General features: G+C 42.9%; 1 long non-coding RNA gene across 1 annotated transcript; it reads right to left on the bottom strand.

Annotated features, from left to right (window-relative positions):
- Positions 1-1,505: 1,505 nt before the first annotated feature.
- On the bottom strand, positions 1,506-24,501 carry LOC140908773 (uncharacterized). The gene is made up of 3 exons (XR_012157989.2): positions 23,348-24,501; positions 22,772-22,918; positions 1,506-1,745 (listed from the first exon to the last, which is right to left on the bottom strand). It is a non-coding gene; the product is annotated as an uncharacterized LOC140908773 (long non-coding RNA).

Below are 24,501 nucleotides of genomic sequence, written 5' to 3'. Positions count from 1 at the left end.
CTGGCTCTCTTGCCAGAGAGCTAATCCCCCCTAGACTCCTGTATTGCTCTACCTGACTGCAGGCCAAAGCCATTACCTGATTGCTGCCCCGCCCTGACTGAGGGCCTTGGAGCCTATAGACTTACTGCTACCCTGCCTGACGGCGGGCCAGAAGCATTAACTGCGTGCTGCCCCGTTCTGGCTGCGGGCCGGGGATCATAGACCCAGCTGCTGCCTGGCCTGGACTGCAGGCTTGGGGCTATCAACTGTCAGCTAATTCCCCTCTGAACGTAGTCGCTGTAGGAGCATTGCAGCGAGAGGGCGTGGTCTCCCTCTCTGACGGATGGGGAGAGAACCACCACCGCCTCACACCGCTCCGCTCTAGTTAAGGTTATGGGCTTGTCGACACTCACAGCACTGTAGTGGGGCAGCTGCACCAATGCAGCTCCAAGCATTGCTGTAGCACTTAGTGAAGACCCTGCCTGTCAGCGTAGGTATTCCACCTCCCCAACAGGCAGTAGCTATGTTGACAGGCGAAGCACTCCCTTTGACACAGCACTGCCTACACCAGGAGTTCAGTTGGTGTAACTGCATCGCTCAGGGGTGTCAAAAATCCAGAGCAATGTAGTTATATCGACATAAGTTCATCGTACTGTAGACCAGGGCTAAGCCTGCTTACATTTTGCTCAGCACAGCAGAACCAATACAGCTATAAGAAGTGTTGTAGCTGTGTTAGTCGCAGAATATTAGAGAGACAAGGTGGATGAAGTCATAATACCTTTTATTGGACAAACTTCTGTTGGTGAGAGAGAGACCAGCTTTTAAGCTAGACCTGATCTCTCTCTCACCAACAGAAGCTGATCCAATAGAAGATATTACTTCACCCACTTTGTCTCTTCAGTACAGCTATGGGAGAGTGAGCTGGATTCTAGTTTGGGCACCATGAGTAGATTTACTAAGTTCTGATTGCAGAAACTTCTTATTGGTGATGTGCAAGCTAGAAAGTAGATCTGATCAGGTACTTTTTGACAAAACCATTTTTCACTGAAACCAAACTGTTTGTGGGAATATACCAAAGTTCAACTAAAGTTTCATCAGGTGCAGGATGAAATTTATGGTCTAAACCAGAGAGAGCAAGAGAGCTCACACCCCAGAACTGCCAATAGCCTCAGCCACTCACCTGTGACATAGGAGAGCTGGGTTCAAGTCCCTGCCCCAAATCAGGCAGAGCAGGGACATAAGCCCAGGCTCGCACATCTGCAGTAAATGCCCTAACCACCAGGCTATTGGCATTTCTGAGAAGTTGGCTTGCTACTCTCTCAAAGCTTGGAAAGGTCTCACTTTTCTTCCAGTATGGAACAGGAGAAATCTCATTGTTCACAGGATGGGAAAACTGTTTCCCATCCAACCTGGCTTTCGGACTCCAGGTTGGGTTCACAGAACTGAGAGTTAGAGAAAAGTACATCTTGTAAACTGAGCAGATTTGATCATGAATCATTGAGAAACAACAGGTATGGAACCTCATGATGTCATTTATTGTATACAATCACTTTTAAGACTAGATTTACACTTTGAAGTCAATGGGAGTCTTTTCACGGACTTTAATGGGAGTTGCATCAAGATGAAGTGACTTGCCCAGAGTTATGCAGGAAGCCTGTGCAGATCCAGAAATACAACCAGATTTCATCATTCCTAGTCCTGTGCTTAAAACTCAAACCCATCTCTCCCCGCCTCCGGATGCAAGACAAACAGCAGCTGGATTCCTTCTGTGATGAAAAATTTAGACATATGCACACATATATTACAGCCCCACTTTCAAAGGAGATCCTCTCAGAGGCACAGCTCTTTCCCTGCACTGATCCAGGGGTGACATAGCTATTCATCACCCTAAGCACAGAACTTGTAGCAAAGCCACAGTCTATGTGCATTCACAGTAGATATGTGTCTGCACTGTATAAATCACTTTATTAACCAATAATAAATAATATACATTATCCATATATCTTTCAAATATACAGTTCAAGTCCTATATAAATGTACATATTTATTTGGGGTTTTTTACACACCAATCACTTGATCTTGCTCCCGCTAAATTAAATGGACTTTTTTGTCATTGACTTCAGTGGGAATAGCACAGAGCCCTTTTTGCTCTGTAGTGTTCTGTGCCAGACATTCTCATAAGCAAACTAGGGAAATGTGGTCTAGAAAAAGTTACTCTAACGTAGGTGCACAATTTGTTGAACGAGGATTCTCAAAGAGTAATTATCAAGGGTTTGCTGTCAAACAGGGAGGATGTATCTAGTCAGGTCCCACAGGTACTATTAAATATTTTCATTAATGACTAGGATAATGGAGTGGAGAGTATGCTTATAAAATCTGCAGATGACACCACGCTGGGAGGGGTTGCAAGCACTTTGGAGGACAGGATTAGAATTTGAAACAATCTTGACAAATTGGAGAATTGGTTTGAAATCAGCAGGATGAAATTCAATAGAGAGAAGTGCAAAGTACTTCACTTAGGAAGGAAAAAATCAAATGCACAACTACAAAATGGGGAATAACTGGCTAGATGGTAGTACTGCTGAAAAGGATCTGCGGGTTATTGTGGATCACAAATTGAATATGAATCTAAATGTGATGCAGTTGCAAATATGGTTAATATTCTGGGGTGTATTAACTGCAGTGCTGTATCCAAGACATGGGAGGTAACTGTCCTGCTCTACTCAGCACTGGTGAGGCTTCATCTGGAGTAATGCATCCAATTCTGAGCACCACACTTTAGGAAAGATGGGGATAGATTGGAGACAGTCCAAAGAAGAGCAAAAATAACAAGAACAAACGGATATAAACTGGCCATTGGGCAGTTTAGACTTGAAATTAGATGAAGGTTTCTAACCATCAGAGGAGTGAAGTTCTGGAACAGCCTTCCAAGGGAAGCAGTGGGGGCAAAAGACCTATCTGGCTTCAAGATTAAACTCGATAAGTTTATGGAGGAGATGGTATGATAGGATAATATGATTTTGGCAATTAATTGATCTTTAACTATTCATGGTAAATAGGCCCAATGGCCTGTGACGGGATGTTAGATGGGGTGGAATCTGAGTTACTACAGAGAATTCTTTCCTGGATATCTAGATGGTGAATCTTGCCCACATGCCCAGGGTTCAGCTGGGGTTGAGAAGAAATTTTCCTCCAGGGCAGATTTTCCTCCATGGGGCACGGGTCACTTGCTGGAGGATTCTCTGCACCTTGAAGTCTTTAAACCATGATTTGTGGACTTCAATAGCTCGGACATAGGTGAGAGGTTTATTGCAGGAGTGGGTGGGTGAGATTCTATGGCCTGCATTGTGCAGGAGGTCAGACTAGATGATCATAATGGTCCCTTCTGACCTTAATATCTATGAATCTATGAATAATGATAAAAGGGTCAGAAAACCTGACTTATGAAGAAAGGTTTAAAAAAATGGGTCTGTTTAGTCTTGACAGAAGAAGACTGAGGGGAGACCTGATAGCAGTCTTTAAATATGTTAAGGGCTGCTATAAAGAGAACAGTGATCAATTGTTTACCAGGTCCATTGAAGGTAAGACGAGAAGTAACTGGCTTAATCTGCTGCAAGGGAGATATAGGTTAGATATTAGGAAAATTTTTCTAACTATAAGGGTAGTTAAGCTCTGGAATAGGCTTCCAATGATGGGGATTCCACAGCCTCCCATGGAAGTTTTAAATAACAGGTTGGACAAACACCTGTCAGGGATGGTCTAGGTTTACTTGGTCCTGCCTCAGCCCTGGGGCCTGGACTTGATGACTTCTCCAGGTCCCTTCCAGCCCTACATTTCTATGATCTTGTTTTCTAATTGTAATGTCTGCTGTTTATGACTGTAAGAAGGGAAGGAAGCTGCTACTGCAGTAATATCATACAGGGATCAGGAGACCATCCATATTCCTGTGTATTATACAAAAGAACTAGGGGTTATTTGGCCACAGTGTAATTCATTCAACTTCTCCAACAAAAGTAAAATATCAAATTCCCTTATTACAGTCAGCCACCCATAACAGCTATTTTCAGTCCAAATAGCTAACATGGATAGATAATCACAAATAGTTTAGGATTTGTAAGTAAAACAATTAAGGGTTAAAAGGACAACTTGGCATGGGCCTTTAGTGAACATAAATTGATCTGTTTATTGTTGTTCATTGGTTCAAATTCAATTCATAAGCTTATCTCCAAATTTCATTTTATATGGTACCATAAACAAACTCCCACTCAGCCTGATCAAAAGCTTTTCCGGCATTGAGAGACTAAGCAACAGTCCGTTCCCTTGTTCATTTAGCCAAGTTAATGTTCTTAATCAGAGTAAAAACATTAGAAGCCAAATGGTGGTTTTTAATAAAACTGGTTTGATCAGGCTCCAAGTTGGTGGCAGTAATTTAAGCAAAGAAACATTCTCCTAAAAAATGCAGGCAGACACTGCAAACTACAGGACTATGAGAAGGCCATGTGGCACAGTGAGGGCTGCCCTTCCTACCATAGGAAAAGAGATTTACCATAGCCTTTCATTCTAATCCACCACAAACCCTGAACCCTCTCTGGTTCTATACTGCTGAAATCTCATTTGTCTCAGTTCCTTCCATTAGAAAATAATCAAGCCCCTAGGCTTTGCTAGAGATCAAAGTAATTATTGCTTCAATTGTCTCAGTTTAAAAATCTATCATTTCCTTTAACTTAATTGCTGCTGCTTATTCAGCCAAGGCAGTTTTATGGGAAAAGGAAAGTCCACAGCACTGAGAATACGGCCAAGAAGGCTTTTTTGAAGTTACTCAGAAAGCACAGCATCTGTCTTTCTAGGCATTTATATCACTCATGAGTCTCATCACTATAGCACTCAAGAGGAGGCAGGTACAATGTCTTCAGGTGCACTGCAGAGAGCATGCTCATGAATGACACTTCTAACACCTGCAGAACAGCTATAGCATGCACTCCTCTCAGTGTAGGCCCACAGCCACTAGCCAGGAAACAGTGGCCATACCCTCATGCCACCCAGACATATCCCCTTTCAACAATTCAGCACTGACAGAAGTGCTGGATAATTGTGATGCTAAGAAGCCAGCTCTTGCCAAGTCTGTAGGCATCAGCTGAGCACTGAAAAATTCATAGCTGGAAACCAGACCAGCTCACCTACCTGTTAATGTTGTTCAAGAGAGATATTAGACTTGTAAGGATGTGTTTAGACTCCATAAAAGGCGTGTAAATTGCTGCATGCATTAATCTTACTTGTAATGTTTGTGTTCCATGCTACAAGGTAAAATATAAGTTTGTTTTATAATTTTAAAAATGCCTGCTTTGAACTTGTGAACTCAGATGGGAAGAATGACTCCCCCTGCCCATCCAGGAGAACTATCAAAATGAAGTGGGCCATTGTAGGACAAAAGCTTTGTTGATTGCGAAGGCCTCATCCCATTGGTTGGAGTGCTGGAAGAAGGAAATAAAGATAGTTGACATCAAGATTTTTCATCTCTTTGCTGTATGGACTCTTACAAGGGCTGGAGCTAAGAAACAAAAGCAGAGATCCCTCAGTTGACCTGGATTAAGCCCTGAGAAGACATAGAATGCTGACATTATTACTACTTCTCTGTCATCTTTTGGAATCATAGTCTGAACTCATTTGTGCATATATGTTGCCTGCTTTAACCTGTAAATAACTCTCATTTCTTTTTCCTAGTTAATAAATCCTTAGTTAGTTTACTATAGGACTGGCTACCAGGGTTGTCTTTGGTGTGAAAGACAAAGTACAAATTGATCTGGGGTAAGTGACTGGTCTCTTGGGACTGGAAGCAACCTGAATATTTTATGGTCTTTGGTGTAAGTGACCATTTATTACTAAGTCTAGCTTGCCTGGGTGGCAAGATAGACTGGAGAGCCTAAGGGACTGTCTGTGACCCCATGGTAAAAGTATTACAGTGATCCAGGAGTTCACATTTGTTACTGGGTTGTGAAATCTAATTATAAAACCTACAGCAAGTTTGGGGTGTCTGCCCTGCTTCTGAAAGTCTGCCCTGAGATTGGCACTCACAGTGGTGAACCACTCCAGACAGCGTGACAATAACTTCCTCCCTTGAGCTCTTGCAGTGCAAGCAACCAAATTATATCTGCTTCTTGCATGGAAGTGTTGGTGGGGCGGGGAAGGAGATCCCTTAATCCCCTCTCTCCTACCCCAGTCCACCCATGATAGAGCAGCCATAGTTTGGTTCAACATTTTAATACTTGGTTATTTTGGTTGAGGAGTCAATGGTCCTGTTTACAACAGAAAATCAATTGTACCAGAGTTCCTCTGGCAGTGCCGATGGTTCCTCACCATGTTTAAGCCATGACCCCAAATCATGTTAAAGCTCCCAATTCTTTAGCATGATTTGGGGATGCAGTTAAGAAGACACAGTTGAGTCTCATCTGAATTACAACATGGAATTATAAAAAGAAAAGGAGTACTTGTGGCACCTTAGAGACTAACCAATTTATTTGAGCATAAGCTTTTGTCAGCTACAGCTCACTTCATCGGAAGCTCACGAAAGCTTATGCTCAAATAAATTGGTTAGTCTCTAAGGTGCCACAAGTACTCCTTTTCTTTTTGCGAATACGGACTAACACGGCTGTTACTCTGAAACCCGTCAACATGGAATTATGTTTTAATAGTGCCTGGGGGCAGCTGTGCTGTAACCAGGTTTCCTGGTGGCCTTCCAACACAGATGATTTTGCATTATTGTCAGGATCTATGCTGGAAATTGTATTCTATCAGTTTGCTAGAATACTGGCTGCCAGAAACCATTTTACTATGAGAAGACTAGCTCAGCTCTGTGCGTCTATATAGCTGCAATAAAGAACAATCATCAAACAAAAAGCGCTGTCTGTTGAGCTTGGATTGAGAATCAGTAGGGAAAATGAGGCCAGTACTGAGATAAAATTACTTTTTTTATTAACTCTTGATTTATAAAACATTTAGGACCAGTTAACTTGATGTGAATTAAATTTAGATCCAGGTAATTAAACATTACTCTGTTCGTGAAAAATGAAGGTAAAAAGACAGTGGTGTTGTTTTAGTTTCACACGCTGGGGAAAATGAATGAAGATTAGGGCACTTTTGTATTCATGGCCTCCCCTCCTCTCTTAAAAATGCTGTACGCAGAAGTTGGAGATAAGGCCATTACTGTGGAGACTGCTTCAGCAATGGTTCCCTGATTCCACATACACTCATATACCTGTGAGCAACAAACACAAAGACCAGTGGGCGAGGTAATGTCTTTTATTGGACCAACTTCTGTGGATGAGAGAGACACGCTTTTGAGCCACACACAGCTCTTCTTCAGACCAACACGGCTAAAAACACTGCAACTTGGGGAAACTTTCACACTTAGCAGAAAGACCCTTTTCTCCCACTGAAATAGTCTTTATTGGAAAATATTACCTGCCAACATCAGGTTTGCCAGACAGATCTCTGCTCCAAATAGGGTAAAATGTCTGGCTCAACCTTTTTTTGAGAACCACTTGAGCAGGTCCCTGCATCTGTGCGGAGCCTTACTCATAGGGTTTGTGTGGGTGCAGGGATCTGCCCACATATGTTTGTCAGTCCGGGGTCTAATGAGGCCTTAATGTGACAAGTAGGGACATAATGTCCACTGGGAAGTTGGAACCATGAGGAAGGACACAGCTAACAGATTTATGCTTATATGGATACTCAGTTTAGGCCTACTTGTACCTTGGGGGTTCAAATGTGTGTGGATGGTTTTTTGTTTGTTTTAAGAACTTCAAGTAAAAGGCAGGAAGGGTATCTGATCCTTAACTGGTCCCTACTGGGTTGTTCTACTTTTCTGCCAATTCAGACAGAGAGCATAACTCAGGAACCCTTTTGCAGATTTCACTCTAAGGGAGGTCCTTACTCTGGACGCAGCCCCTCCCTGATCTATTACATGCACACAAGAGGAAAGGAGGGGACAGCAGACTGAAGTTTTTAGCTGCTCAGCACTTTTGAAAAATCAGTCTATTTACTTAGGTGCTTACAGATGGACTTAGGACCCTAACTTGCTTTAGGCACACATGTTTGAAAGTCTTGGCTGATTGTCTGAAAATGATCTGTGAGTAACTCATGTCTTCAGTAATCATACCTTCCTGAACATCAGTATTGCCCCAGTTTTCAGGGCCTGCCCTTGTGTCACTACCAGTTTTACAAAAAAAAAAAAAAAAAAGTGTTTTGTCCTGGTTTTAGCAAACCTTGGCAGATAGGCTGCCTGATGGAACCTCAGCTGAGCTGGTAAATTGATGAGACCCAGACTGAAGACATGTGCCCTCAAAGATCTCACCCCATTGGGTCTGTCACTTGCTGACAATTTCTTCTCCCTCTAAACCTTCCCGTGAGATTCTGCTCTATATAACTCCTGAAGCCAGCCCTCCCCAACCCATACAGTTAAATCCACAGGGAAACAATAGGAGACTGATTGGCTGAGGAAAGGGAAAAGAGGCACCATTTTCTCTCACTTTTCTCCGGACATCTCCCCTGATGCCCATTAAAACCATCTCCTGTGTGTGCTCCAACCTTCCGTCTTTTCCCACCCACTGCAACAAACATCTCAATTCTTCACTTTGAAAATCTCATCACACTATCCATGCTACATATTGGTTAGACTGTAACCAATGCCACATCTGCCGATCCATTTTTGGACCTACACAGTAGGTTACGATCCAGGTCACTCGTTCAGCTTCCGTTAATCCCATTGGCCAACAAGCATGATTTCAGTGTTAGAGTTTGCGTGCAGTGGAATTCAAGGACCAACATTCACCAACTGTAAGGTTCGAGTCAGGAAATTTCTAATAGTATATTGTCCTTGTGCTGCTGAGCTGTCTCTCTCTGACAATTATGAACTAGGGACATAATGAATCCAATAAAAATGGATTCTTCAATAACATCAATCAGAAGCCTGGGTAGTAGGGACACATCACACAGTTGCCTGAAAATAATGTCTTATTTATTCCTATAGTCTATTGACATCTATTGTGATCTACCCTACTGTGTGTATGTGTAAAATATTGTTCACATGTGTTTTTTCTGTACAAGGCACCTGACTGCATGGCAGAAAATGTTGATGCAGGGCAGCTCTAAGATCACCATTGGGTGAGGCAGTACCCAATATGCCTCAACCTAAAATGGGATCCACAGAGGAATTGGTTGCTTAGAAATTATAGATATTGACTTGCTGTCATTCTTTGTCATTATATTTATTACCCTGTGTACTAGATTATTAAGGGCTTGGTCCTGCACAATCAAAAACATTAGAAGTCTGGCTATTGACTTCAGAAGGAACAGGAGTAGGGTCTCACTTCTTTTCCTATTTTTATTTTGCTCAATAAAGGGAATTAGGAGGCAAGAAGCTGAAATAGCAAATTATAAAACCCTCATGTTTCCAGGCTTAAGACAGCCACTAACAGATAGTGGAAATTTCTTTTAAGCCTATGAACTGTTTCATAGTTGTCCACCACAGTGCTTCTCACATTGTCCTCGGAAGCAGCAAGCATTGGCTCCTGTCTGAAACAGGACACTGCACTAGGTGGGTCTGGTCCAGCATGGCAATCCCCATGACCCTGTGTTCCGATAGATCTTTTATAGTGAGGACAAGCTATGTCAGATCTGTGCCCCTACAGTGAGATTGTTGTGGCCAGCAACCTTTCCCCATTAAAGCTGCGCTGATATGACAGCAGCTGTGCAAGGAGGAGGCAGTTCAAGGACTGTCACAGGCCATTCAGGGCCATGATGCACCACATCAGAGTAAGTTGATACATTTTTCTCTTGGGATTTTATGTTATCTTTACATTGTGTCAATAATTTTAGCAGCTGTGAGGGCTTTTTTGTACCTAATTAACTTAGTTTTTTTCTTTCATTCAAGGAAACAGTGGAAAGACTGAGAGCAACAGCCTGAGGAATAGGAAGCGTTTTTAATTATAAATGTCTGTTTGTGTAAAACTTTGCTGCAAACCCTTTGTAATTGTAATGTAATTTTACACATGGAGTAGGGGCTACCCATATGCACAGAGTTACTCACACATGTAGCTGTTTGCAGGATCATGGTGAAGATTAGAATGGATGGTCAAGATTTTCACAAGAGTAACTTGGGGGCGTAACTTGATACAGCTTCAGATTTTCAGAAAGTACTCCCAAAATCAGACCGCTTTAAAATGTTTCATTTTTGGAACCCAAAATTGGAGCTCTGTGGCAAACAGTTTTCCATCCCAGAAAAATGTTCCCACTCTGCATCAGGACAAACCTGAGACCTTTCACGTTTTGACATAGGTTGACATCTCTGCTCTGCTGGATACAGTGCTGGGGAAGTGAACCTGGGTTTCCCTATAGCCTAGCTGAGCGCCCTAACCACTGGACTCTTGGCTATTCTGGGCGGGACTCCCACATTTTGATCAGAAATTCCATTCTGGGCCTAAGAAACCTTTTTGACACATCAACATTTTCCAACAACAACAACAAAACTTTCATCAAAAAATTCCCAAGCAGCTGTACCCAAACATCACTAGGTGCTTTTGGAAACCCTGACACTATTTTCCTTGTTTTTTTAGGACCCAGTGTAAAGCAGCTGCAGGTTTATTCTTCCTTCATTAAATTGGTTTTTCTCAAATAGAACTATTTCATTCTAGTGCTGGGCAGAGACGGGCTCCACCTAATGAAGAGAGGGAAGAGCATCTTCGCAAGCAGGCTGGCTAACTTAGTGAGGAGGGCTTTAAACTAGGTTCACCATGGGAAGGAGACCAAAGCCCTGAGGTAAGTGGGGAAGTGGGATACCAGCAGGAAGCACAAGCAGGAGCGTGCGAGAGGGGAAGGCTCCTGCCTCATACTGAGAAAGAGGGACGATCAGCGAGTTATCTCAAGTGCCTATACACAAATGCAAGAAGCCTGGGAAACAGGCAGGGAGAACTAGAAGTCCTGGCACAGTCAAGGAATTATGATATGATTGGAATAACAGAGACTTGGTGGGATAACTCACATGACTGGAGTACTGTCATGGATGGATATAAACTGTTCAGGAAGGACAGGCAGGGCAGAAAAGGTGGAGGAGTGGCATTGTATGTAAGAGAGCAGTATGACTGCTCAGAGCTCAAGTATGAAACTCCAGAAAAACCTGAGAGTCTCTGGATTAAGCTTAGAAGTGTGAGCAACAAGGGTGATGTCATGGTGGGAGCTGCTATAGACCACCGGACCAGGGGGATGAGGTGGACGAGGCTTTCTTCCGGCAACTCACAAAAGTTACTAGATCGCAGGCCCTGGTTCTCATGGGAGACTTCAATCCCCCTGACATCTGCTGGGAGAGCAATACAGCGGTGCACAGACAATCCAGGAAGTTTTTGGAAAGGGTAGGGGACAATTTCCTGGTGCAAGTGCTGGAGGAACCAACTAGGGGCAGAGCTCTTCTTGACCTGCAGCTCACAAACCAGGAAGAATTAGTAGGGGAAGCAAAAGTGGATGGGAACCTGGGAGGCAGTGACCATGAGATGGTCGAGTTCAGGATCCTGCCATAAGGAAGAAAGGAGAGCAGCAGAATATAGACCCTGGACTTCAGAAAAGCAGACTTAGACTCCCTCAGGGAACTGATGGGCAGGATCCCCTGGGAGAATAACATGAGGGGGAAAGGAGTCCAGGAGAGCCGGCTGTATTTTAAAGAATCCTTATTGAGGTTACAGGGACAAACCATCCCGACGTGTAGAAAGAATAGTAAATATGGCAGGCGACCAGCTTGGCTTAACAGTGAAATCCTTGCTGATCTTAAACACAAAAAAGAAGCTTACAAGAAGTGGAAGTTTGGACAAATGACCAGGGAAGAGTATAAAAATATTGCTCGGGCATGCAGGAATGAAATTAAAAAGGCCAAATCACACCTGGAGTTGCAGCTAGCAAGAGATGTTAAGAGTAACAAGAAGGGTTTCTTCAGGTATGTTAGCAACAAAAAGAAAGTCAAGGAAAATGTGGGCCCCTTACTGAATGAGGGAGGCAACCTAGTGACAGAGGATGTGGAAAAAGCTAATGTACTCAGTAGTTTTTTTGCCTTTGTCTTCACGAACAAGGTCAGCTCCCAGACTACTGCACTGGACAGCACAGCATGCGGAGGAGGTGACCAGCCCTCTGTAGAAAAAGAAGTGGTTTGGGACTATTTAGAAAAGCTGGATGACACAAGTCCATGGGGCCAGATGCACTGCATCCTAGAGTGCTAAAGGAGATGGCGGATGTGATTGCAGAGCCATTGGCCATTATCTTTGAAAACTCATGGCGATCGGGGGAAGTCCCGGACGATTGGAAAAAGGCTAATGTAGTGCCCATCTTTAAAAAAGGGAAGGAGGATGATCCTGGGAACTACAGGCCAGTCAGCCTCACCTCAGTCCCTGGAAAAATCATGGAGCAGGTCCTCAAGGAATCAATTCTGAAGCACTTAGAGAAGAAGAAAGTGATCAGGAACAGTCAGCATGGATTCACCAAGGGCAAGTCATGCCTGACTTATCTAATTGCCTTCTATGATGAGATAACTGGCTCTGTGGATGAGGGGAAAGCAGTGGACGTGTTGTTCCTTGACTTTAGCAATGCTTTTGACATGGTCTCCCACAGTATTCTTGCCAGCAAGTGAAAGAAGTATGGGCTGGATGAATGGACTATAAGGTGGATAGAAAGTTGGCTAGATTGTCAGGCTCAACGGGTAGTGATCAATGGCTCCATGTCTAGTTGGCAGCTGGTATCAAGTGGAGTGCCCCAAGGGTCGGTCCTCGGGCCGGTTTTGTTCAATATCTTCATAAATGATCTGGAGGATGGTGTGGATTGCACCCTCACCAAGTTTGCAGATGACACTAAACTGGGAGGAGAGGTAGATACGCTGGAGGGTGGGGATAGGATACAGAGGGACCCAGACAAATTAGAGGATTGGGCCAAAAGAAATCTGATGAGGTTCAACAAGGACAAGTGCAGAGTCCTGCACTTAGGACGGAAGAATCCCATGCACTGCTACAGACTAGGGACCGAATGGCTCGGCAGCAGTTCTGCAGAAAAGGACCTAGGGGTTACAGTGGATGAGAAGCTGGATATGAGTCAACAGTGTGCCCTTGTTGCCAAGAAGGCCAATGGCATTTTGGGATGTATCAGTAGGGGCACTGCCAGCAGATCAAGGGATGTGATCATTTCCCTCTATTCAACATTGGTGACGCCTCATCTGGACTAGTACTGTGTCCAGTTTTGGGCCCCACACTACAAGAAGGATGTGGAAAAATTGGAAAACATCTAGCGGAGGGCAACAAAAATTATTAGGGGACTGGAACACATGACTTATGAGGAGAGGCTGAGGGAACTGGGATTGTTTAGTCTGCGGAAGAGAAGAATGAGCGGGGATTTGATAGCTGCTTTCAACCACCTGAAAAGGGGTTCCAAAGAGGATGGATCTAGACTGTTCTCAGTGGTAGCAGATGACAGAACAAGGAGTAATAGTCTCAAGTTGCAGTGGGGGAGGTTTAGGTTGGATGTTAGGAAAAACTTTTTCACTAGGAGGGTGGTGAAACACTGGAATGCATTACCGAGGGAGGTGATGGAATCTCCTTCCTTAGAAGTTTTTAAGGTCAGGCTTGACAAAGACCTGGCTAGGATAATTTAGTTGGGGATTGGTCCTGCTTTGAGCAGGGGTTTGGACTCGATGACCTCCTGAGGTTCCTTCCAACCCTGATATTCTATGATTCTATGATTCCAGGTCTGTGTTTTGAGGTGCTTATTGTCAATCCTCTCAGTGCTTTTATGTGAGTGGTGGGAGGGAGTATGAGGGAGGGCTTAGAGAGGCATGTTGGGTAGTATGAGGAAGAATGGAAGAGGAGCCTGGTTATCCACTACCATAATCATATACACTTAGATAAAGTAGATGTAAAATGCTGCCATCTCTGTAGGTGGAGAATTCTGATTTAGGAGCTAGTGAAAGAGGGGAAGCAGGCTGAGTAGCAAGAAGGAACAAAAAGAGGACCAAGCTGTATTTACATAGTTACGTGGCTGTTGCCATGTTAAATACTATTCAGACATTTTGCTGTTAGGGCTGTAGAAATATGAATCTGGCAAAACTGTCAGATGTGCACAGATTAGTTGCGCTGTGGGGAATTGTCACACCCCTTGCTAGGTAGTGGAGGAAGGAAAGCAAGATGGTGATGTTTCCCCTTCAAGGTAAGTCAATCTTGTGATGGTGGCAGGAGCACCCAAGTGTGGGGCAAAACAGGCAGTTTGCCCTGGGCCCCTCTTTGAGAGAGGCCCCAAACCAACTGGAGTTCCAAACTGGCATGCTGGGTCACAGCGTCGCTCAGGTTTGGCCTAGCTGCCCCTCTGTCATGCTGTGGAGGAGGGTTGGGAAAGACTTGAATGCTGTGACCCTATGTACAAATCACAGTGCCCAGAGCGGGAAGTCAGGCCCAGCCTCGTGGGACAAAAGCTACTGCTATGGGATAGTGCAGTCCTGACTGCTCTTAACTGCCACCAGACGTCTCCTTGGTGGTAAATTTTCTGGGGAAGGACGTGGGGTGTGTTTGTGTCTGTTTTTGGTCCCCAAAAAATTCTGTATGGCTCTGAATGCAGGAGCACCCAAACTTTTCCCAACTGAAGGCTGCATTAGCAGCTTGCCAAAAGTGTAACTGCCATGAAATGGAGATTGTTACAGCAACCCACACCTTCAAAAAAGGGTTGTGGCCCACAGTGGCTTCATGCTATGGCATGCAATTGTCCATCCTTACCTTAACGGCCCTCTAGTTGATTTAGCAGCAAACATGTGTGACCTGCAATCTTCACAGGCCTTACCTATATACTATCGGTGGGACTAGTAGTACTGCCTCTTCAGGTTGCCTGACATGTCCCATTATAAGTCCTTGTTTTCAGTTGCTTACAACTTTACCAAACATTAACTATTTGAACTAAATGTTTCCATGTCACCAGTGAAGGAGTGGCCTTTGTGTCAGGGCTGTACCTTTTGCCATCCCAAATTTGGCCAGGTTATAAGACTTTGAAACATTGCAGTTGGCAAATGCTCAGCTGAGACATTCCATTTTAGTAGCTAGAAGTCCTGAAGATTCCATCTTCACTGAGCATGCTCAAGTCTAGTCCCAGCACTGACCAGACTGTACACGCACCATCCTCACAGAGCAACTAAACATGGGACTGGGAACTGGAGGTGCGGAGGGCAGGCAGGAACTGGTTGGGCAAGGAGCCTGGAATTAGGAGCCAGGTGGGTAGAGTGGGACTGGGAACGAGTGAGGGAAACAGGATGGTCTAAGAGCCAACTGACTGTGGTAGGGATTGTGGGACCCTGAAATCAGACAAGGAACCGAAGGAAGAGAGCTAGACTGCAACTTGCTGGACAAGGAGACAGGGACTAGGAACCAATGGGGGGAAATGAGTGGGTGGGAAGAGATCTGACAAGGAACTAGGGTGTGAGGAGGGGTAGAACTGGGAGTAGCTGGGCAAGGATACTGGAACTGGGTGTGGGGAATGGGAGAGACTAGGAATGAGGGAGATTAGAACTCAGACAGTGAGCCCGGAGCAGGAGACTGGCTTTCTTTGTTTTTGCTCCACTTCTGATAGGAGTGCTGCTGAGTTTCCTAGCATCTGGGCCACCAAGACAGAAAGGATGGGGTTTACAGCACCACTGGAGGTTAGAAACATCTTGTTTTGGAATGAACATTCAGAAAACTGTATATGGACCCCACCGAATGAGACTAAATATATGAAACTCTGAGATGTCATTTTAATCATACTTCTATTCATGAACACACTTTAAACCTCTCAGAAGATTATAATAAGGGGTTGCTCATCATTTTCATAAGATGACAAAGTGTTCTCTCTCTCTCAACCCCTAACTGTGTACAAATTAGCAAGTTAAAACATGAAAATGTACACTGCATTCAGAACACTCCTCCACCCCCATGAAGTACCATTTGTACTCTTGATAAAAATGATGAACTGCTTCTAACAGCTGCGCTAAATACTTTAGCCTAACAAGGTAAACACTGAGGTCACATTATTTCAAGAGTCCTATCAGTTAAAACAAAGGTTCTCCAGCAAATTCCCAAACCCGCTAAAGTACCACAGCGCTCTACCCATACGATAGGGAGCTGAGGATCTTGTTGAATCATTATCATTGTACAATAATTTCAATCATTAACACACTGGCCCCAAAATGGCCTCTTCCTCCTCATTGAGGTCTTTGGTTTTCTGTCACCCTGACCCAGATGAAGAGAAAGGGTAGAAACTCAAATGCTGAGAGCAGAAAGCAAAGGCTGATACAGACAGGATGAAACATTAATTCCTCAAAGTCTATATGGAGGCCATATTGTACAGCAAGAGAGCCGTCCCTTCAGCCTCCACTGAAGCTGCAAAATCTCACCCCCAAAAAGCTATCCAGGGTAGTAAGCCGCTTCATCAACTCTGAGTGCCTACAACCTGCATCAGAAGTGAGCAGCAAGTGCTACAAAGAATTATCACCCTACTTCACGAAAAAAGATCACGTACATTCAGAAAGCCTTCTCAAACAGCATGCATCCATTCTGCCTACATCCACCAGCCCACCTGCCTTCCTGGAGCTCAATACAAACAATCATCAAGAAGTTCTGGACACCCTAATGGATTTTCAACCCAAGATCTGTGAATCTGACCCAGGGCTTTCCTGACTTGGGAAAGACAGTCATGAACCACTGGTGCCACTCCTGACAAAAAGAGCCCGTGCATCACTCAGAGGAGAAATCTTTCCTTTCTCCTTGAAACATGCAATATCACACCACTACCACCAATATGGCCCAGTGTTTGGATGAGATCAGCACATGGATGAACAGGTAGGTGATGCTAAACCTGAGCAAAACAGAAATGATCCTGGTGGGCAGAGGAAAGAATCTAACAGAGTTTTCAGCCATTGCACAGTCTCCTTTGGTTGAAGGCACTCACCCACAATTGGTCAATTCAGTCTGAAGTTTAGGAGTACTGTTGGATTTGTCGCAGATGCTAAGCTTCCACATAGCAGCATCCACAAGCAATGCTTTCTACCATTTCCAGTTGTAGGATGCAGACCCAACCTCAGTTATTCATACCCTTGTCACCTCTTGGCTAGACTACAGGAATGTGGAATACCTGGGCATGAAGCCTTCTGCACTTAAGAAACTCCAACTAGTACAAAATACTGCAGCATGTCTCGTCAACAACACAGGCTACCACAAGTACATGAAACCTGTCCTCTGCTCTCCACACAGGTTTCTCATACAGTATCAAATCTAGTTCAAGGTCTTGGTCCTATCTTCAAGGTGCTCCATCACCTGGGTCCAGGATACCTAAAAGCCCACCTAAAGCTCCAGGATGAAGACTGTGGTTGACAACTCTGCTTCCCTGGCAGAATGGAACTTTCAACAATAAGAGTAAAGCTTGTCTGTGCAAGAGAGAGAACTTTCTCAGGGATGAGCCCAGACAAACTCCCAAAGAAATTAAGGACCATTACAAACCTCACCACCTTCCATTCCAAGTGCAAGGGGCATTTATTTGACCTTGCCTTCACTAATACATACAGCAAGACTCTCCAGTGCCTATGCATCTCCTCTTGGGGAGAAAGTGAGAGACCAAGTAGCATGTGACAGATGTTTAGTCACATTGCTTAATGCACTTCTAGAAGGCACAAAGATATACAACGATGAGCACTGTAGGAGAACCTACGCAGAATAGTATATGTGAAATTCTCTGTGTTTCATGGATTCTAGTCTCTCTGACTCTCTTGATTTCCCAGTGACATGGTAACAATTTGTGCACATTGTTCTAAAGTCAACTACATGGGTACTTTAGGTAGCTTTTCTCCCTTGTACAAACCAATGTCTTGTTCCTTTAAACCCCATTTAAACTTAGTTTGGTTCCTGTTTCTCTACATGGACAGGACATACACAGGGAAGTGAGAGTGACTATTTATGCTCAAATAAATTGGTTAGTCTCTAAGGTGCCACAAGTACTCCTTTTCTTTTAGTGACTATTTCTGTTTCACTTCACTGCTCTGTACAGCATGTCTGAAACTGTACAAGGGACACTGATATCTTCTAGTGACAGGGGTGAAAGTAGGCCGGTACAGCGTACCAGTAAGAAGTGGCCGCCAGTTGCAGCCCATAAACAACCGATGTTAAAGCGCTGGTGCTTTAACGTCGATGCCCCTTTCCCCCCTCACCTCTGTCAGTAGCCCTGCTGGTAGAGACCCTACCAGGGCCACCAGTGGGGGTGAGGGCAGTAAAAGGGGCAACTGCCCCAGGGACTGGTGATTTAAAAGGGCCTGGGGCTCCTGGCCACTGCTGCTGCAGCAGAAGCTGCAGGCCCTTTTAAATCGCTGCTGGAGCCCCGGGTGGCGTGGGCCAGGCAGGGCGGATGGGCTGGCTGGGGGAGTCTGACCCCCAGCCCCGCCCCTTCCACCCAAGGCCCCGCCCCTCCTGGGGGCCCAGAGCCAGGCCCCATACCGGTAAGTCTTCTGTGTTACTTTCACCCCTGCAGTGATTAGTGAACCTCTTTCCAGTTCAGAGCAAAAGGGATCCTCAAAAATTAAATTAACCCCTAAGTACAAAATTACACACACACACACAACAACACACTTGTCTACAATGGGAATCTGCTCTGATTTTAGCAATTTATGGCCAGCCACTGGTGTAGCATCACCAGTGCAGACCCCATCTGTAGAAAGGAAAGCCACAATTTCTATCAGTGGAGCTCACCTTGTAGGTTAAAATAAAAGGTAAAGCAAATAGTTTATTCATTTAACTGACTATGTTTAGTTGGCTCTTTTGCAGGGCCCTGCTTGTATTTGAGGATCCTTGCTCCTGAGGCTACCTCCAAGGCTTTCAGAGATGGTGATGGGGTTAGTGTTATGTAGTTGCTATAGGAATCCCAGGGTGCTGTTCCTTTTCTGGCTTTATTCACTGGGAAGTGAGAAACACTTGAATGAGTGCTTTCATCTAAGACCGCAACTAGATAACTCCAAGACATCTAGTGTGACTCTGCAATGGAAACAAATTGAGTTTGTACCTTCCCCCCCCCTTTTTTTTTATGATGTACATAGGCAACCTGAAAGGTTATTTTCCCCTTTTTTTAATAAAAGGAAGAGGGGAAAGGTGAGGGAGGGTGTTGGCTTGCATTTTAATTTAGAAATACAGATTATGTCTCTTCCTTGACATCTATGGAGAACTGATAGGATTATGATCTCTCTTGAGATTGAAAGCTCAGCTTTTGAGACAGGGAAGGACATGCAGTGAGACTGTTTATAACTTTTGGGGTTTTGTTTTGACCTATTTAATGCCAATGTTTAAAACATTTAGGAGAAAGGTGCACTTTGTTAAAAAATTGATAATCCAGCCCGTTCATTGGGGTTATGGGGTGAGAAAAGTCACATGTAATAGCTCCAGCAAGCCTTCCAGCAAAACTAGGGAAGATCAGACTGATATTCCTCAATTAAAAAACAAACATATCCTGCCACTAATCCCCTTCAAGACACTTCTTTATACATCATAAAGTAGTAAAAAGGGATACAACCCCTTTTTCCCCATTCTGCACATAACTTCTAAACATTATTCATTTATTCTTTATTACCATAGCACTAGAAACCCGAGTCGTGGACCAGGACCCCATTGTGCTAGGCACTGTACAAACAGAGCAAAAAGACAATCTCTGCCCCAAAGAGTGTGCAATCTAAATATAAAAACTTGTCTCTCCTCTTCCTTTCTTTTCATCACATAATGTCTATAAGGACACGTGGTTTGGCAAGTGACAGGAAGAGGCCAGGTTATCATAATTATTTATGTATTTATATAGCTCCTAAGAGCATGCTAGGAATTGTTGAGTAGGGTGGGAAGGCCTCACAATGGACAAATTGTGCTGCCACTCCTTAAAAAAAAAAAAAAAACTTAGAAAAGATAAAGGGCAGTCCAGTCTTTTGTGTATATCATGCAATCTAATATGAAATAAATATCAGACATTAGGCAACTGGCTTTCCACACCCTCTTCTACCTGAATGACATTCTTCCATGTCTCAAAACAAAGATTTTGTATATAGAATAAATTATTTGCTACATATTCTCAGTCACTAGAGCTCACACATACTCAAAGGGGATAACTAGACTCCTCCAAAACATTCAGGCTCATTTAAAAAAGAATTCCAAAGATGATAAAGTTTTCCTTTACCAAAACTACTGGCAGTATGACAGAAATGTGATCTTATCCTTGAAGCAGGGTGTTTCTTAGGCTCTCAGCCAATGTAATTGGCCTAGTCATATCCTTCCTTACCAGGTTACCTCAGGGCAATTGACATGTTGGAAGCCTATAAACACTGATGAGTCAGTGCATGAAAACCAGAAATATTGTTCTGAGTCTGACATGCGCCTAACAGTCCCTCAGCCACAAACTAATTGTTGTTGGTTGGAGCAGCCCAACAGACACTAAACCTTTTCCTTCCCCCTCAGATTATCAAAACTGGAGAGGCTTCCAAAATGCAATTTGAAGGAATGGGGCATCTTTTCCTTCAAATAGGTTGCTAGGAGAAAATCGTCCAGGAACGATGTACAGGAAGCTGTTGGCCACCAGGGTAGGCTTTCATTTTTGGACTCCCAACAATCTCATTCCAGATTTCTTCAACGAGACAACTGCTCTGCCGCACTGTACATATGTCCCTTTGAAGGCATTGGCTCCCTCTGATTTTCCACAGATAAAGCTCTTGGACTGAGCTCTAAAGAAAGACAAATATGGAGGCAACTTACTTCTCCCTGGCCACAAAACACAACCTCCTCTCTCACAACATATCAACCACTGGGCATTATTTAGAGATTATGGCCTTAGCATAAAGTGGTGCAACTTCCATTGGTATCAAGGTTTCATTAATTTACATCAGGGCTGAATCTGATTTTATAGTTCATGTGAGAAATATTCCCCAGATCCACTCAGAATGCACATTTACCACCAAAAAATTAAAGCACCAAAAGATTGTCAGTCATTCATGAACAAACAAGAGCTTTGCTTTGCCACTTCCCTGAATAAACATCCTGGGTATTTATAAATTTCCTCCTGTCCCTACTCTCACCCCGCCCCTGCCATGTGCAGCATTAAAAGTTTACATAAAATCCCCCAGAAAGCTTTAAAAAAACATACTTCAGGTACATCCTCAGGAAGTCTGAGTCTTGATTCTGACACAAAAAAAGGCAGTCATTCAGTATACCTTCAAAGCAGAATACCATCATGCCATATTCAAAGAGATACCTTTTCTCCTTATGTTTTATGCCTCTCCAGTATATAGAAGAAAGTTTCTTGCTTCAAAATCAAAATATAAATGCCAGCTACAAAGCAGCTAATGCTAAATCCACTCTCTTTCTGAATGTTTCCATTTTAATTTTTAAAAACTATCTCCACACTTAATAGCTCTCTCATAAAGACTACAAAGCAGCATTAATCTGTTTGACAGCAAGATTTACATAGTCTTAAGCAGGGTAGATAAAAATCAATTACTTTTTTAAAAATAAAAAAATCAGATTTTTTTATTTAAATTGGATTTTTTTTTATAAAATGCTTTTTGAGGAAAAAAACCTATCTAAAGATAGGTTTAATTAAGATACATTATAGCTCAAAGATATCTCATCATGGAACAGGGATTATAAATTCTAATTCTATAGTATGAGACAATATATTCATGTAATGTTTAAGAAAAGTTTTGTAAATGAGTTCCAATAGTTCATGTATTAGGGACCCAATTTTATGGGATTCCAGGGGCTTCTGTATAGATTATTTAGGTTAATCTTTCTATCTACCCAATGGGACTTAGTGTTTAGTCTAGAAGATACCATCAGAGATACTTAGTTTTGCAGTTCTCAAACTGTGGATTTGTGTCTCCAGAGATTACATGCTTGTTAACAGCAAACATGTTTTTCAGTACATAAATAATATATAGAGGTGAGAAATAACAGACCTCAACCCTATTGTCCCTCTCCATATTTGTGTACACAGAGTCAATCCCTTACTTTTCCCTAAAAGTGAAAAGTTTCAAAAAGTTCAACTAATAGAAGATTGTTGGGGGCAGAATAGATCTGGACAAGGAGAAGAAGTCTAGAGATAAATGTGAGAAGGGAGGAACTGGCAGTAGAAACAAAAGTGAAACTGTTTGAGCAGCATATTCCAGAAGTCTTGAGGTCTTTCTGAGTATAGCCTTCATTGATTTGAGATCTACCATACCATTCTCTCACTAGAAGAGAAAACCTATAATGGCAGCAGGCTCTAAAAGAGACCCCGTTTGGGAATATTTTAATGAAGTTCCTCTACCTATGGCTAAGACAGGCATGCATGCAAAATGCAAGCAGTGTAACAAAGAAACACAAGGCCTGGTTGCCTGAATGAAACATCATCATGAGAAGTGTTCCATCTCAGGAGGAAGCTGCACTGAAGATGATGAAAGGAACACGTCAGAATATGCAGGATCTTCAGGTTGGTAAACTTTTTTATTTCATACTTCTTTCTTAAGGACTGCCTGTCTTCCTTCTGGACTATTCTTAAATTCTTGTGTTTGAGCAAAAAATACAGTTGTTACTCTATGGTACTATCATTTTAGATGCAGTTGTGATAAAAAATAAATAGCTTAAATAGGCAGATCTTCCTTTTACAATTTCACCTTTAAAGTAGTACTGAGTGTCAGTGAATTCAATGAGTAATACTAAATGAGCACTGTGGTAATAATAATTAAATAACTGCATTGACTTACTTTGTTTAGGAGAATCCATCCTCAACATACAGGATTCTGAAGACTATCCACCTTCAAGATCACCATCATTTTCTATAGTTTCAGAGTTATCTGCCAATGATAGCGTTTCAGTCACATCATGTATGTCACGTAGCCACAGTATATCACCTGCAGCAAAAAGAAAAAAACAGTCTCTGTCATCCAGAAACAACCATAGGTAAATTTGTGATAAGAACCAGCAGATTACAAAAAGAGGTAATTGATTAAAAAATTGCCCGGTTTGTTTATGGAACAAACTGTCCTTTCCGTATGATTGAGAACCCACACTTCATTAACATGGTTCAGTCATTAAGACCAGGATACTGTCCACCCAACAGAGCTGATGTCGCGGGCAAATTGCTGGATAAAGTGTATAAAAGAAAAATTGAGCAGTGTTCAAAAGTCTAGAGGGTGAAATTGTTAACCTGAATCTTGATGGGTGGAGCAATGTCCACAATGACCCTGCTGTAGGTGCTTGTGTGACAACAGAAGAAGGGAATGTCTTCCTTACAGAAACAACTGATACATCAGGAAATGCACACACAGCAGAATACTTACAAATAGCAGCAGTAAAAGGTATAACAAACTGCGGGGAAAAAATTCAAATGTCCAGTACACAGCTTGGTCACAGACAATGCTGCAAATGTATCCAAGATGAGAAGAAATTTAGAAGAGAGTGAAGAGAGTCCCAAGCTAATGACATACGGTTGCAGTGCTCATTTGACGTACCTCCTAGCCAAAGACTTCAGTGTTCCAGAAATAAACCCTAATGTTGTTGAAATTGCAAAATTCTTCCGTAACAACCACTTTGCAGCAGCTGCTCTGAAAAAAGTGGGAGGAACCAAGCTAACTCTCCCACAAGACGTGCGATGGAACTCAGCAGTGGACTGTTTTGAGCACTACATCAAGAACTGGCCTAATCTGATGACAATTGTGAACAAAATCGTGAAAAAAATAGATGGCATTGCAACAGCCAGGGTTCTCAACATTGGGCTTAAGAGACATGTTGAACACACGCTGAGTACTCTGAAGCCTATTTCTGTAGCCTTGAACAAAATGCAGGTAAATCGCTGTTTTATTGCTGACACTGTTGAAAATTGGAAGGAACTGAGTGAGATCTTAAAAAGAGAAATATGCAATGACAGAGTTAAATTACAAGCATTAAAAAAACGAATGGGACAAGCACTATCTCCAGCTCATTTTCTTGCAAATATTCTCAATACTTGGTACCAGGGTCAAACCTTAACTGCTGACAAAGAGGAGTTGGCTATGACATGGACATCCAGCAATCATCCCTCCATAATGCCAACTATAATAAACTTCAGAGCTAAGGGTGAACCATTCAAGAAATCTATGTTTGTTGATGATGTTTTAAAGAAAGTCACACCAGTGACCTGGTGGAAGTCACTTAAGCACTTGGGTTCAGAGACTGTTGAAGTGATAATCTCACTTTTAACAGCAGTAGCTTCTTCTGCTGGTGTAGAAAGAAAATTTTCTTCCTTTGGACTAATTCATTCCAAATTGAGAAATCGTTTGGGACCTGAAAAAGCAGGAAAGCTTCTTTTTCTTTTCCAGATTAAGAACAAACAGGAAAATGAAGGTGAGGACGACTGAGTTAGCTGCAGAAGCCAATATTTTAAGTTTCTCATGTTGACCTGGCTGACATAGTCGATTTAATTTTTGTTTTGTTTTTTAAAAATTTCATTTAACTA

The sequence above is a fragment of the Lepidochelys kempii genome, chromosome 3 (assembly GCF_965140285.1).
Source record: "Lepidochelys kempii isolate rLepKem1 chromosome 3, rLepKem1.hap1, whole genome shotgun sequence".
NCBI lineage: Eukaryota > Metazoa > Chordata > Testudines > Cheloniidae > Lepidochelys > Lepidochelys kempii.
Note: the sequence above shows the minus strand (reverse complement) of the source record. Positions and strands in the feature narration are given on the sequence as shown.